The 13,419-nt window shown below is 45.1% G+C and overlaps 1 protein-coding gene and 1 long non-coding RNA gene across 2 annotated transcripts in view; one reads left to right on the top strand and one right to left on the bottom strand.

Moving 5' to 3' along the window:
- The window catches only part of CPLX2 (complexin 2), a 197,898-nt gene that overhangs the window by 108,364 nt on the left and 76,115 nt on the right, over nucleotides 1-13,419 (top strand). The window lies entirely within an intron of this gene.
- Nucleotides 3,535-13,419, bottom strand: part of LOC128344375 (uncharacterized) — a 52,797-nt gene continuing 42,912 nt past the window's right edge. The window contains exons 2-4 of the long non-coding RNA XR_008315821.1: nucleotides 8,276-8,781; nucleotides 7,136-7,240; nucleotides 3,535-5,525 (exon numbers count right to left, since the gene is read on the bottom strand). This is a non-coding gene — a long non-coding RNA (uncharacterized LOC128344375). The remainder of the gene's footprint in view (nucleotides 5,526-7,135; nucleotides 7,241-8,275; nucleotides 8,782-13,419) is intronic.

The raw sequence follows: 13,419 nt of genomic DNA, 5'->3' as shown, positions 1-13,419 counted from the left end.
TACCGCCTTTCATTAAAACAATCCCAGGGTGGTTTACAGCAAAATTTAAAAACAAGATTATAAAAAGCTTACACAAGAGATCTTCCCAGTGGATTGTGCCCCATGGATAGGATCTGTCTTTCTCCTATGTTGCCACTTCTAATCGAACCCAAAATTTGCCACCTGCGATGGTTTCCTCACTTTGCCTCATGTTAGAGCCACTCTTGGATGGGTAAGTGATTGACCCACATCAGGTTTATGGAAAACCCAAGAGAAAGAGGGAAGAACAGCGGTACAGCAGAAATCAGATTCCCACTCAAAAACGTGAATTGTTCCCCTACCCAAATTGCCTTGTTTTAGGAATGTGCTCCGCATGTGACAGCATGTCTGGGTGCACAAAGGTCTCTGCTCTCAAGAGCTTCCCTGTTTATTTTGAGAGAACTCAAAGCAAGTAGTTCTTCACACAGGACATCCTTAATTGATGGAATTCACTGCCACAAGATGTGGTGATGACCACATCTGGCCAAGGTGGCTGAAGAGGGTTAGGCAGATTCATGGAGGACAGTCTACCAATAGTTAGGAGACATGAGGGCTATATACTACTTCCAGATCCAGGGGCATTACTATGACTCTAAATTGCCAGTTGCTGGGGGAACAATGACAGGTGAGGGCTGCTGCCTTCACCTCCTGTTTGTGGGCTTCCCAGGGGCATCTCGGCCACTTTGGGAAACAGAATGCTGGCCTTGAGGGGCCCTTGGCCAGCTCCAGCAGGGCTCTTCTTGGGTTTTTAATCAGTCCTTATGTGCATTCCTTCATTTGTCCCTCTGCTGAACTTAATTGGGAAGCCTGCCTATTCAAGATAATTATTTGCCAAATCTCTCTTCATCAGGAGTATTGTACTCATTTTCTAAAAAGGTATCAAGTGCACTCTGGGGAACTGGGGGCATGCAATACTTGAAGATGTTTTCCTGAGAGCTGATGCCTTTTTAGAAAATCTGTACAATATCCCTGATTATTATTTTTAAGTCATTCAGCATGTCTCCTTTTTAAAATTTAATTTTCATTTTTAAATTTAATTTTCAAAGGCAAATGGACTCTAGGTTGGCAAAATCTGCTGTCATAAAAAAGGCTAAGTCACCTGAGACCTATGAAGAATTCCCCAAATGTCTTATTACTACAGGAGATCCAGGCTGCAGGAAAACAAAGCATCCACATATTCATCCCCCCCAACCCAAATTCTCTCTATGATAAAAAGGCCCCATTGCTGAAATGATCAGCCTAAAATAAAGTGGTTTTCAAACTATATCATAAAAAGCCATTAGCTGTATTATTAGGAGACCCATAGACCAGAAATGAGAAATTGGAAGACTGAATCAGCCACTGTAACCCATCTAGCTCAATCTCCTGTGACAGTCGCTGATGCTTAAAAGGCCTCCGAAGAAGGCAGGAGGAATATTCTGCCTCTGAGAAAGTCCCATCCAGATCCACTATTTAGGATGATTTAAATCAGCAGCAGGGCACTAATCTAGAGAAGCTCTTAAGAAGGCATACACATGCTTGCATGCACACAATGGTTAGTTTCCTGATTTTTCCCAGCTAGTACTCCCACACTTATGCATCATATCAATAGTAACACTTTAAGCTCCAGGGAGTTTAAAATCACGCTTGCAGTGCATGAGGGGGCGGGGCAAGGCAGGAGAGGGACTGCAGGTCAAAAAACCAGGGAAAACTTTATTACATGTTTGCTCACATTTCTGAGCAGAATACATATCTCCATCTGAAATTCCCACCCTTCAAACAAAAAACATATGTATTTTGCCCCTCTCAAAAAGCAGCACAATAAAGCTCTAACAAGGGCATGTAAGGAGATGTTCTCAGTTACTGTCCCACAATTGTGAAACTCCCTTCCTGTGGAAACATGTCAGAGTGTGACCTACAGAATGGTCCAGGAGTTCTATGAAACCTGGATGTAAGCAGATGTAGAGGCGCTTCACACAATTAGAGTGAAACTCCTTGAGGTAGTTTGTGGGAGAGCAGGCTTAACCCACTCTTCCCGCAGACGATTGTCCGTGGGGCCCTGGGTGGCCATATCGGTTGCCCACATGACTACCGGCTGTGTCATGGAGCTGGTGGGGGCTGTGGGGATTGGGGGCTGCTCGGCCCCCGGAAGTCCCAGGATGCCACGTGCAAGCACGCGGGCCTTTCTTGAGGAACTCCCGAGCCCAGGAGGCTGCTTGTAGCCTCCCAGTCAGAGGTCTACTTGTGTGTCACTCGCTCCGTTAACCTTATTTAAGGGGAGGGGGAATTAGGTGGGCTAGCCACCTTGGAACGATCACCAGGAACTGGGCTAGGCTCCTTTAGCCCTCTTTCTGGTGATCGTCAGAATAGCTTCCTTGAGTAACTTTTTCTTATTTAGTGCTCTGTATTTTTACTGCACATTTTGCTATTTTTATCATGCTTCTTTAGCATATTTACCACCGTAGTCGAAGACAACTCTGAATTTAAGATGGGCCACCTTAAAAAGTAGAGGTTAAATGCAGGTTATTTACCCAAAAGGAACAGTACTCTGAATTTAAGATGACCTCCCAATTTCTAATATCAAAAGTCTTGTGGAAAACCTAGTCTTGGATTCAGGTAAATACAGTATTACCCACCCTGAATGAATGAAATAAAAAATTCACACCTTTATATATCGTAGTGATAGATGGTCATGTCACCCAACCTTCTTGAAAAATTCCTGTAACATTATCTTTAGTCACATCCTGTGGCAATGAGTTCCAGTAGCCAAAGCAGGGGCGTATCTAGGGTAGGTCAGGCAGGGCACGTGCCCCGGGCGCCACTTGAAGGGGGGCGCCATTTTTTAAAATTAAAAAATTAAAAAAAAAATGGCCACTGAAAACAAAATGGCCACTGTGCATGCTCAAATGGCCTCTGTGAGGCCCTAGGCCACGCCAAGCCTCGCAGAGGCCATTTGAGCATGCACGGCAGCCATTTTGTTTTCAGTGGAGATATATATATATATATATATATATATATATATATATATATATATATATATATATATATATATATATAAAATAAAAAATGGCCACCACACATGCTCAAATGGTCCCTGCAAAGCCCTAGAGGCCAGCGAGGGGAGGGGGAACCTTTGCAGACCACCTCACAGCCTTTAGGAAGCCCCCAAAGGGGCTAAAGGTATTTTTTTTTTAATTTAATATAATATAAATTACTGTACACATATTCAGTTTGGCACTATGTACGGAGAATCAGGGCTTGTGAATAATGAGCTGAAGCTTATGAGCTACGATTGTATTCATTTGCTCTTACTTTGCTTATTGTGATAAGTGAGTTAAATGAGATGTCTTAATAATATGGCTATCAGTGGTGAGTTTGTCTTTGAATCCGTGTGAAATCCTTAGTATTAAGGCCCACTGGGAGTTTCTTGCTCTCTTTCTCTCATTTTAACTGTCTTTCTGAAATACTAGAATATATTCCAAGCAGTCTCACAGTTTACTCTGCATATCCTTTAATTATTTTCAGAGTATCTGGGAAAAGTCCAATTCTCCATTTATTTTTAAAACTTATGTAATACTGATGCTACAATGCATAGTAGAGAATTAGACAGGCACTTCTGTTTAGTTTTCCAAGTACACTTCCACATAGTATTTGGGTATTTCATGAGCCCCAGCATACTGAAATTTGTAGTTTTCCAGCATTTTTGGGTCTAGCTACATCCACTGCTAAATAGTTTTTGAAATATTAAAAGATTAACAAGCTTGACTTATATTTTTCAGTTGATATTATGGTAAAGTTATCTGAAAGATGGGTGTCAGATGTTTGGGCAGGGGGCGCAATTTCAGTGCTTGCCCTAGGCACTATTTTCCCTAGATACACCTTTGAGCCAAAGGCACATAACACGAGTTCCAGTAGCCAAAGGCACATAACTCTCAAATAACATTTCCTTTTACCTGGCTAGAACTGGCAGCTTCTATCCTTATTCATTCCTTTGTTGATGTATTATGAGATCATGACAACAATAGTTCTTTGCCTGCCTCCTCTGTGCCATTCATTAGTTTCTTGACTTGTATCATAGCCCATCTTATTTATTTCCTCTTCAAGGGAAGCAATCTCTTTATTTTTCAGCTCCTCTTTATATGATACTTTCTTTGGGCCTTTAATCTTTTTCATCACTTTGCTCTGAGACCTTTCCAGTTTTTCAATATCCTTTCTGAAGAGGATAGGACTGAAAGCAGCACATATTTCTCTTTTGTCCATCAGCACTTAGCCTAGCAGGGCCCCACCCCCACCCCAAGTGTTTTGATTAACTTTGATTATTATCTTTGGGGTTCTTATACACAAGTACAGCACACCCCAACTTAGGAGTCGCATAAATGCAATTTCATTCCAAGCTGTCTGTCTTGGGAGTGGTGGTGGTGGGGATGTTTTTAAACCCTGAAGCAGTCTCACCACAGGTTTTTTGTGGGGTTTTTAAAAAGACCTAGTATATCCCTCCCATTTTGCTATGAGCGAATGCCTCCTATAAGCCATGAGAACATAAACCTCCTGTGTTTTCTACTATGTACTATAGATCCTCTCAACTAGCAAACAGATTATTCCACTGCAGCAAAACATTCTCTTTGTGGGGTTTACATCTGCTGCAAGAGAGATTCCCAGAGAAAGAGAGGGAGTGAATTAATGTGTGTGAATTCAGATACCCTATGGATTATTCATATTTACAAGAGGCTTTTTTATAAAGAGTGTTCAGGAGTTTATGTTCAGGAGTCCATGCTTTCAAAAACACCAATCACTTCATTCAGCACCCTGGACAGCACTATTCAGTATTCTCATTGACTTGTAGCTTCTCTTTCTAAACTGCAATTCAGCAGATCTGATGAGATGATAACTCAGACTGAACCATAGGGCAGTTGGTGGGGGATACATTTATCATCTCTTGACTCCTGGTTGGCTCTCCATTTTCTTATGGATGATAAAGCAATTGCATCTGCAGATATCTTCCTGAGCCTGATGAACCAGGCAACAATTCAGAAACATTACCTCTTCAAAGGATGTCGTCTGCATTGATTTTTTATTCTTCTTGATAAAGGACATTCTTTTAAAGAGCTGCTACACAACTCCAGACATATTTGTGAGCCATGCTGTGGGCAGTCACTAGAAGCCAATTGTGGGGTCCGACTATTAGACTCCATTTAGATCTTCTGATCTGCAAATCCTTCCAGGCATGCTGTGTTCAGAAGAACCCCAAATAAAGCAGACATATTCCAAGGCAAGGCACGATGTACATTTCAGCAGCATCACACAGCAGAGTCCTGAAAGTGGTTTTTTGTGATGTCCATTATTCAAGGGTAATTTTTTCCCTCTTCTAAGAACTACTGCTGGGAGAGGGGCTTTGATTATTCTGTTGGGATCTCTCCAAAAGCCTCCATGGATTGCTTTGTAATGTAACCTGTTCTTTCCTCTCACCTTGTCAGAACCATTTGAGTCTATCAAATAGAAGCAGGGAGCTACTTCTAGGAACCAGCAATCTGAAAAACAAATCAGGTTTCAAGGGAGTCTGCCAAGGACAAATCTAGCTTGCCATGTCCCACCTGGGCTCTGGGGTTACACCGAAATTTATAACTCTCCTATGAAGAAATCCACTTGATGCCTTGCTAATAAAATTGCCAGAGTAACCCCCTTATTTGAAGTTTTAATGGGATGCCTTATACTGATTCGGACAAATAGTTTGCCCAGACTAATGACCATGACAGGCAGCAACTTGCTAGATCATCAGTTAATGCCAAATGCAAAGGATTGAACTAGATTTCTAGATCAATTTAGATTTAGTTTTCTAAATACTCTTCCAGAGCACGTGCACCACCAGTGGCCTATGGCTCTCCTGACATTTCTGTTGGTACCAAGGTCCTTATTTCATTTCAGGCTTCCTTCCTATTGGACTTGTCTGGCAGTTGCACTTCCAAGCTGTTCTCAAGTTGATGAAGTATCAAATGTTTTAGAAAGTGGTCTAGTCTGGCTTTTGAAGCCCGTAATTCATGGAGACTTCATCCCACCCCCAGATGGTGTTTCTAACAGTTAATTGCCATTAGGGCAATTTTACACATGCATGTACATCATTTGATATTTTTAATCATTTTGTGGTGGTGGCTGAATGTGCACAGTTAATTATTGGAAAACGTTATGGTTGGGTGACATTTGGTGATATAAAAGGACTATCTGCGGTGTTAGATCTGTGATGGCTCCTTACAGTATGCATGTGCATCAGCCCATTGTTATAGCAGTGTGTGCCTAATTTCTAGCATGTGTTTACCCAGCTGCAATGTCAATCCGTGTTTCTTTCTGTAACTTCCTCTGCTAGCTAGGGACATGTTTTTGTGATAGCTTCCCATGCGCTCTGTTCAATACTTTCCCACTAGAGTGGGATTGTTGGAATAGTATCACAAAAAGAAATGTCATACCATATGGAGGTTTGCACTACATCCTTCTGTGTAGACTTCACTATCCATAATTCCCTCAGTCTGACCTGTAAAACTGTGGAAACCTTTCTCCCCACTGCATTCAGCTGCTGGCAGTGAAAGGGCTTTCTTGGCCCTCATTCTAACTGGAGGAAGGAGTAAATCCTTTCTGGTAACACCCAACAAAATCCAAATAGTGTGTACTGAAAGCAATTGCTTAAATACCTTTCACTGATGCTGTTGGAAACTTAAAATGCTCCAAAAAGCTTTAAAAACACGTAGAATGCCCCCAAGAGCTCCTTAGAACCCAAAGCTTAATCTGAAGCCAGCAGGTCTGTTCGTGTCTTGTGGCTGATCCTTTCCACGTCCCTGAAAACTCTTGGGGAGCAGAGAGTGCACATACTACCATAGAGAGGTCTTAAGCACTCATGCTAGGTTCTATGGGAGGTTATCTATAGCCTGGTTTCCTTTCCAAAAGCTATTTACCTGCACTGATCTATCTATCTACGTATCTATCTGGAGGAGAGAGAGAGAGAGAGAGAGAGAGAGAGAGAGAGAGAGAGAGAGAGAGAGAGAGAGCTCCCTATAACTCTCCATTCCTGTCATCGTTATAGATACAGATTTAGAAATAGGTAAATAAATAGACAGTGGCAGTTTTCAACTTTATGACTAATGGCACTTACAGTGTTGGTGATTTGCCAGCTTCTTTCAACTTTTCAACTGTGTTTCAACTTTATGATGCTTCGTGCTGGAGGGGAGGCTCAACTAGATAGCTGCTAGTGCATGGGCTAGAGGAGGAAGAGGTAATGGTGACAGCTCAGGCTTGCATTTTTGTTGAGACTGGCAGTTACTGCTGCACCTAAAGCTGCGGAAGGACTGGCAAGATGCTCTCCCTACCACCACTTTTGCTTTCCTCCTCGCTCCGTTAACCTCGTCTTAAGGGAGGGGTATTTAGGGCAGTTAGCTGCCGGGAGCCGCAAGGCTCCCATTGCAGCACACGCTCGCCCCAAAGCGGGCTAGGCTTCCTTAGCCCACTTTTGGGCGATGGTGAGAATCACCTCGTGGAGTAAAGTTACCCAGTTGCTTCCCTTCCTGACTCTTGCTCATACACTTTTCTGAGGGTCACTTTTCTGACCTCAACATCCAGGAGGATTGCCAGGTCCATGAGAACTCTCAAATTGCAAACCTGTTCTTTCAAAGGGAGTGCAACCCCCATCCAGTACAGAATGCTAACCCAGTCATCTATCAGCTTGCCTGCTGACTAACATCACCTCCTTCTTGTCAGGATTAAGCCTTAGCTTGTTAGTTCACATCCAGCCCATAATGGCGTCCAAAGCTCAGTTCAGAACCTTCACCAACCCCCTGGACTCAGATGTCAAAGTGAGATAGATCTGTATACTGGTTATCTGGAGATTTGATGGAGACACTGGGGAATGTCCAGTTCCATTGGAAATAGCATTGGTGCATTTATCTTCTGTCCCTAAATCCAATCACTCAATGAACAGACCCAGATGTAATCATACTCTCATTAAAACAGATGAAGCAAATTTGCTTCCCCTGCAGAGAGAATAGAGGAACCTAATATTCTAAGCAATATGTGTGGAAGAATCAAAAGCAGGAACCCCTCCCTGTTCCTTCACACAGTTTTGAATGGGCACATTTATTACTTTGACCAGCTAGGCTTTAATGCCCACTAATCACCTTCCATGAAGCACCAGGCAGATGGGCTTTGGCTTCTATCTGCAATGGGAATATAACTCTGAACTTTGGCTAGACTGTGTCTTACCCCAAGGCTACCTTAATGAGGAAGAGAGAGGCCTTACTTTTGGGTTGTTCATTGGGGCTATTATTCTTTTCTCTTCATCTGATGCCAGAAAAGCAAATGAGACTCATGTCCCAGATTGGTGGGTCTTGGATCAGGCTAGGGAAGCTTTGTGTTCTGACTTGCTGTCACAGCAGATCTGTCTCTCTCAGCTAACAGGGAAACTTGGCAGCCTGCCTGCCTCCACCTGCAAGTGTCTTCAGATAAGTTTAGCTTTCTTGCACTCTCTGGGGACCGGTTTCGAGCCAGGTCCTTGACTGCTGACCAAGAATCTTCCACTCCTGTTCTTCTGAATTTTCTTTCCACATAACATGCTTCAGCTATGGGACTAGGGACAAGAGCAGTCAATGTTTGTGTGCCATGAAATCCAAAAGTTGTTGACTGGCTGTATTTGTGTCACTAGTGCAGATGCTTTGGGAGAAATTGAAATTTGTTGTTCTTGGTGGTGGCATTTGAGTATTTCAGTAGAAATTGGGGAATGCCTGTCAGGACCCCAGATCCAGGACCCTGCATTTGGGGGACAAGGTGAAGAGTTCAGGGCTGGAAACAATAGGATCCAGACCCTGGATGACCCGTTGATACTGGGACTCCCTACACCAGGAGAACCAGGGGGACCAAGCTAGCACCCACTACTGAACCTGATGACACAGTCCTGCCTTTATCCTCCAACTCAGAAGAGTTCCCTGAGAACCTGCCAATTGTGGGAGAGGCCTTCCAGCATCAATGGAGACAGTGCTTAAGGAATTGGGCAGGACCCCTTGAAGGAACAGAGCTTTCCCAAGGAAAGGGATGGGACCAATTCATCCTGCCTAGGCAGCAACTCCCAAGGACAAGCAATCTGCTACTAGACTTTGCTGGAGCAACATTGTCCTATACTGCCTTAACCATCACCTGTTACTCTGCTGGGCCCTGGCCTGTGCCCTGGGAGCGTTCCATGGTCTGCTGCACTCATAGCAACCCTGCCTCAGCCCAGAACAAGAGAATGCCCAACCTCATCTGCATAATCTGGGTGGTATTATGATAGTGAGAATTTGGTAACAAACCATTCCCAGTCTGATTGACCTCCAGTTTCTCAAAGACATGACACTGGTTTGTGCATTGTTTTGATGAACACTTAATGCCCCAGATTTGGAATGTAAGGCTGCTGCACAGACAGGGAGGAGCCTGTAGCTCATTGATATCCTTGGCATCTTGAGGTAAGGTCTGGAGAGACTGCTGCCTAGGACCAATGAGAGCTGTCGCTAGTCAGTGTAGACAGTACTGAGCTAGATAGGCCCATGATCTAGCTCCGTATAGGGCATGCTCATACGGTATGTTCCTGTTATATTTTCCACAGAAACATGCAAAATATTTTATATGTACCAACTGTAATATGTGGAGACCACAACTGCATTTCTGGTTCTGTGTACCAGGAACCAGGAATTGGTTGCAGTTTCATGGTGATCTGGCCAGATCTACATATGCAGTAGAATTAGACTGAAGGATCCTGAGGTGGTATTATGTACTATACTACATCACGCTGCAGATGAGGGATGCCATTTATGAATGCTACCCACTGTGAAAAACTCCTTGTGGGCAGAAAATTAGTACGTCAGGGAGAAGGGTTTTAGACCAACCCTCATCCTGCAATGCTAGTTTTCTACTTGGAGGCAGTTTCTCATGCAGGGAAGCATTAAAAATTGTGACCCACCCCCTGTAGCCTGAAATAGTGCAGTCCATTCTACCATCTCAATCCCGCCCTCCTTTGCTTCAGGTGTGGACTCAGCCCATGACAGGGCCAAAGAAGTGGGAGTGTCTTCACTGTCCCTCTTGCGCAGCATCTGATGGGATTTTGTGGCCCATTGGAGATGCAGAGGCTAATGCAGCCACATACATTGTAAGCTGGGTGGGGGCGGGTGCTGCCAACAAGATGGACAAAGCCAGCTGGGTTTGCTCGGCTTGCCTGGATTAGGATGGCACTTCATTGGCACAAGGAAATAAAGATGATCTGCAAAAGCTGGGAAGGGATAAGAGCAGCTTGTTGAGCCACACTGATCAGTCAATCAAGCAGTAATGCTCGAGGGCAGGCAGGCTAGAGATTAGGTGGCAAAGCCAGGTGCACCTGGGCTGGAGCTTGCCAGCACAGTGGTCCAAAATGGCTCTGAGCAGGACTTCAGCAGAGCCAGGCTAGTTAGCAGGATGCTGTTGTATGAGGCTGGGATAACAAAACATGTTTGCATTTGCATCCGACTTTGCCACCTTGTCCACTCATGAAAACAAAGGCCACCAGTTGTCAGCCTAGCCCAGGACTGAAGACACTTGGCAACCTCAGTTCTCTCTCAGACTCTCACGCCATTCTCCTGTACTGAATAAAGCCCCGCTGCCCCCACCACCGCCTCCATGACTGCTCAGGGCTTAAAAGGATCACTTCCAGTTCATTTCTTGCTTTAAGCCCTGTTAATAATAGGTTAAAGGTAACATCAAAGCACAATTAAAGCACTCTCCCTTTTTTTTTTAGGCTATTCACATGCATGTGCAAAACCGGGCTAAGGTTTTGCATGCACATGTGAATCGCTGGAATTGGGCCCAATCCCAGCGGCACCATGGTGGCAAACCTGCTTATGGAGCCACCCTTTTAAATGGGGTTAGGAGAGTGAGCACTCGCCTAACCCTGTTTATCTGATCATGTGTCAGCCATGGCTGCTTGCTGCAGCAGCTGACAGACTCAGGGAGGGGAGGGGGGATCCCCATAATGCACCGCGCACTTGTTATTGGAGGTCCATGGGACAGGGCAACACGAGGCGGTGCATCCCGGCACCCCGACCCTCGGAGCTGGTGCTTGTCTAGGCAGGTGATCTGCCCACCCAAGGGAAGCCAACGGATCATCTGCAGGGAGGTAAGCTCTTCAGGGCTTCCTCCCTGCAAACCCTGCAGCCCTTTCTCACTGCTGTAAGAAACCTGCTGCCATTTCACCTAACCAATTATAGACTTGAGTTGTATTCCAGATGCCTGTGAGTTCCTCTCACTTGTCCTCATGCAAAAGACTACCTGTAGATTACTCAATTCATTGGATTTTGGAAATCAAATATTATCTGTGTCACATTACATCTTGAGGCTATTCCCACGATCCCTGGAAAGTGGGCTAAGGGAGCTTAGCCCACTTTCCAGGGATCGTGGGAACCACCAGGCTCACAGGCGAGCCCAGTGCTCCCAAGACAGCTAACCCACCTAATTCCCCCCTCCCTTTAAATGAGGTCAACGGAGCGAGCGCTCTTTTAACCTCTTTTTTTTTTTTTTTTTTGCTCGTGTTGCCGCGGTGCACAGCAGCACACGAGTAGACCTCAGGGGTCTCTCCAGGATGCCCTATGCACTCGCGCAGGGCATCCTGGAACTTCCGGGGGCCACTTGGCCCCCGATCCCCAGAGCCAACAGTCATGTGGGCAGCTGATCCAGCCACCCAGGGCTGCCTTTTGATCATCTGAAAAGAGAACAGGCTACGCCCGCTCTCCCCGCAGACCCAGAAGAAGCTCTTCTCACTGATCATGAGAAGAGCTTCCTTGGGATAAGGCTATTGCTGCTAATACTAAATGCACTATATAAGGTGGTGTAGAAATGTATATGCATTGTGAGTGCATCCTGTAGTGCAGAAGTCACCAAACTTGCACAGGATGTGGCATACACACGAACCTGGGGATCTCAGATTTCAGTTTGACACCGGCAATTTCTTAGCTCTTACGATAGTGGAGAAGAGTTTGAAAACATCCCTGTATTACCTGCTACAGGCTCAAAAACAGAGTAGGAGGCTGGGTAAATTGAGATGTTTTGTCACAGTGGCATTCAGACTATGAGGCTATTCACACACGCAGTGGGAAGCAGGCTAAGGGAGCCAGCCCGGTTCCCACTGCATGTGTGAACCAGCGGGAGATGCGTGGCTCATACTGGCAAGCCTGCTTAATTCCCCCCACCCTTGAACGAGGTGAGCAGAACACTTGCTGTACTACCCCCATTGTTTTGATTGTGTGCTGGCATGGCTACGCACTGCAGGAGAGCTGGTCTTGTGGTAGCAAGCATGACTTGTCCCCTTAGCTAAGCAGGGTCCACCCTGGCTGCATATGAATGGGAGACTAGAAGTGTGAGCACTGTCAGATATTCCCCTCAGGGGATGAAGCCACTCTGGGAAGAGCATCTAGGTTCCAGGTTCCCTCCCTGGCTTCTCCAAAATAGGGCTGAGAGAGATTCTTGCCTGCAACCTTGAAGAAGCCGCTGCCAGTCTATGAAGACGATACTGAGCTAGATAGACCAATGGTCTGACTCAGTATATGGCAGTTTCCTATGTTCCTATGACTCATGAGGAGACTCCCAACTGGGAGGCTACAACAAGCCTCCCTGCTCAGGGGGCTCAAAAGAATGCCCCGCGCACTAGCAAGGGTCATTCTGGGACTTCCGTGGGTCGAGCAGCCCTCAATCCCTGCCACCCCAACCAGCTCCATGACAGAGCCAGTAATCGTGTGGGCGGCCAATCCAACCACCCAGGGCGAGTTGCTTGCTTGTCTGTAGGGAGAGCGGGTCAAGCCCGCGCTCCCCACAGAAGCCTCTTAGGCTTTCCACACTGCTCACATGGAGAGCCTTTATATGTCACAAATGGGTGGAGAGGAGCACTTAGTTGTGTTAGTTGTTGGGTCCCTCCACAGAGCCCCTAGTCTTTTTCTCCTACTTTTATGCAGCAATAGATGAATATCAAGAGGTGGGTTTATATGCTTTCACAGCAAAGTGTGTCAAATGTTGTTTTTTCTGTTTTTTTCTGTTTTTTCTGGTAGGTTGTTTTGAAGATCAGCAACTGCATAAATTTCAACATCCTATATCCTGTTTATCAAATCATGTGTTTTGTCATGATCTGTGGTCTAAACAAATCTATGTATGATGAACCTATTCCATTACTGTTTTCAAATCTGTTTTGAATTGACGTTTTATATTGCTGTTGTGGGTTGTGGCCAGACACATAAATTTGCTTACCTTTACTGAGCTAGTCCCCCAACCTTTCATGTATCCCTTCCTCAGAATCATGTTGTAGTCTGTAAAATATTCCACATATGGGGGCGGGAGGGAAGCAACCAAGTTTTGCAACAGAAACAAATAAGAAGGCATCCACTTATGCACCAAGAACTG

The sequence above is a fragment of the Hemicordylus capensis genome, chromosome 2 (assembly GCF_027244095.1).
Source record: "Hemicordylus capensis ecotype Gifberg chromosome 2, rHemCap1.1.pri, whole genome shotgun sequence".
Lineage (NCBI taxonomy): Eukaryota > Metazoa > Chordata > Lepidosauria > Squamata > Cordylidae > Hemicordylus > Hemicordylus capensis.
The sequence above is the reverse complement of the archived record's forward strand: the minus strand, read 5'-3'. Positions and strand labels throughout refer to the sequence as shown.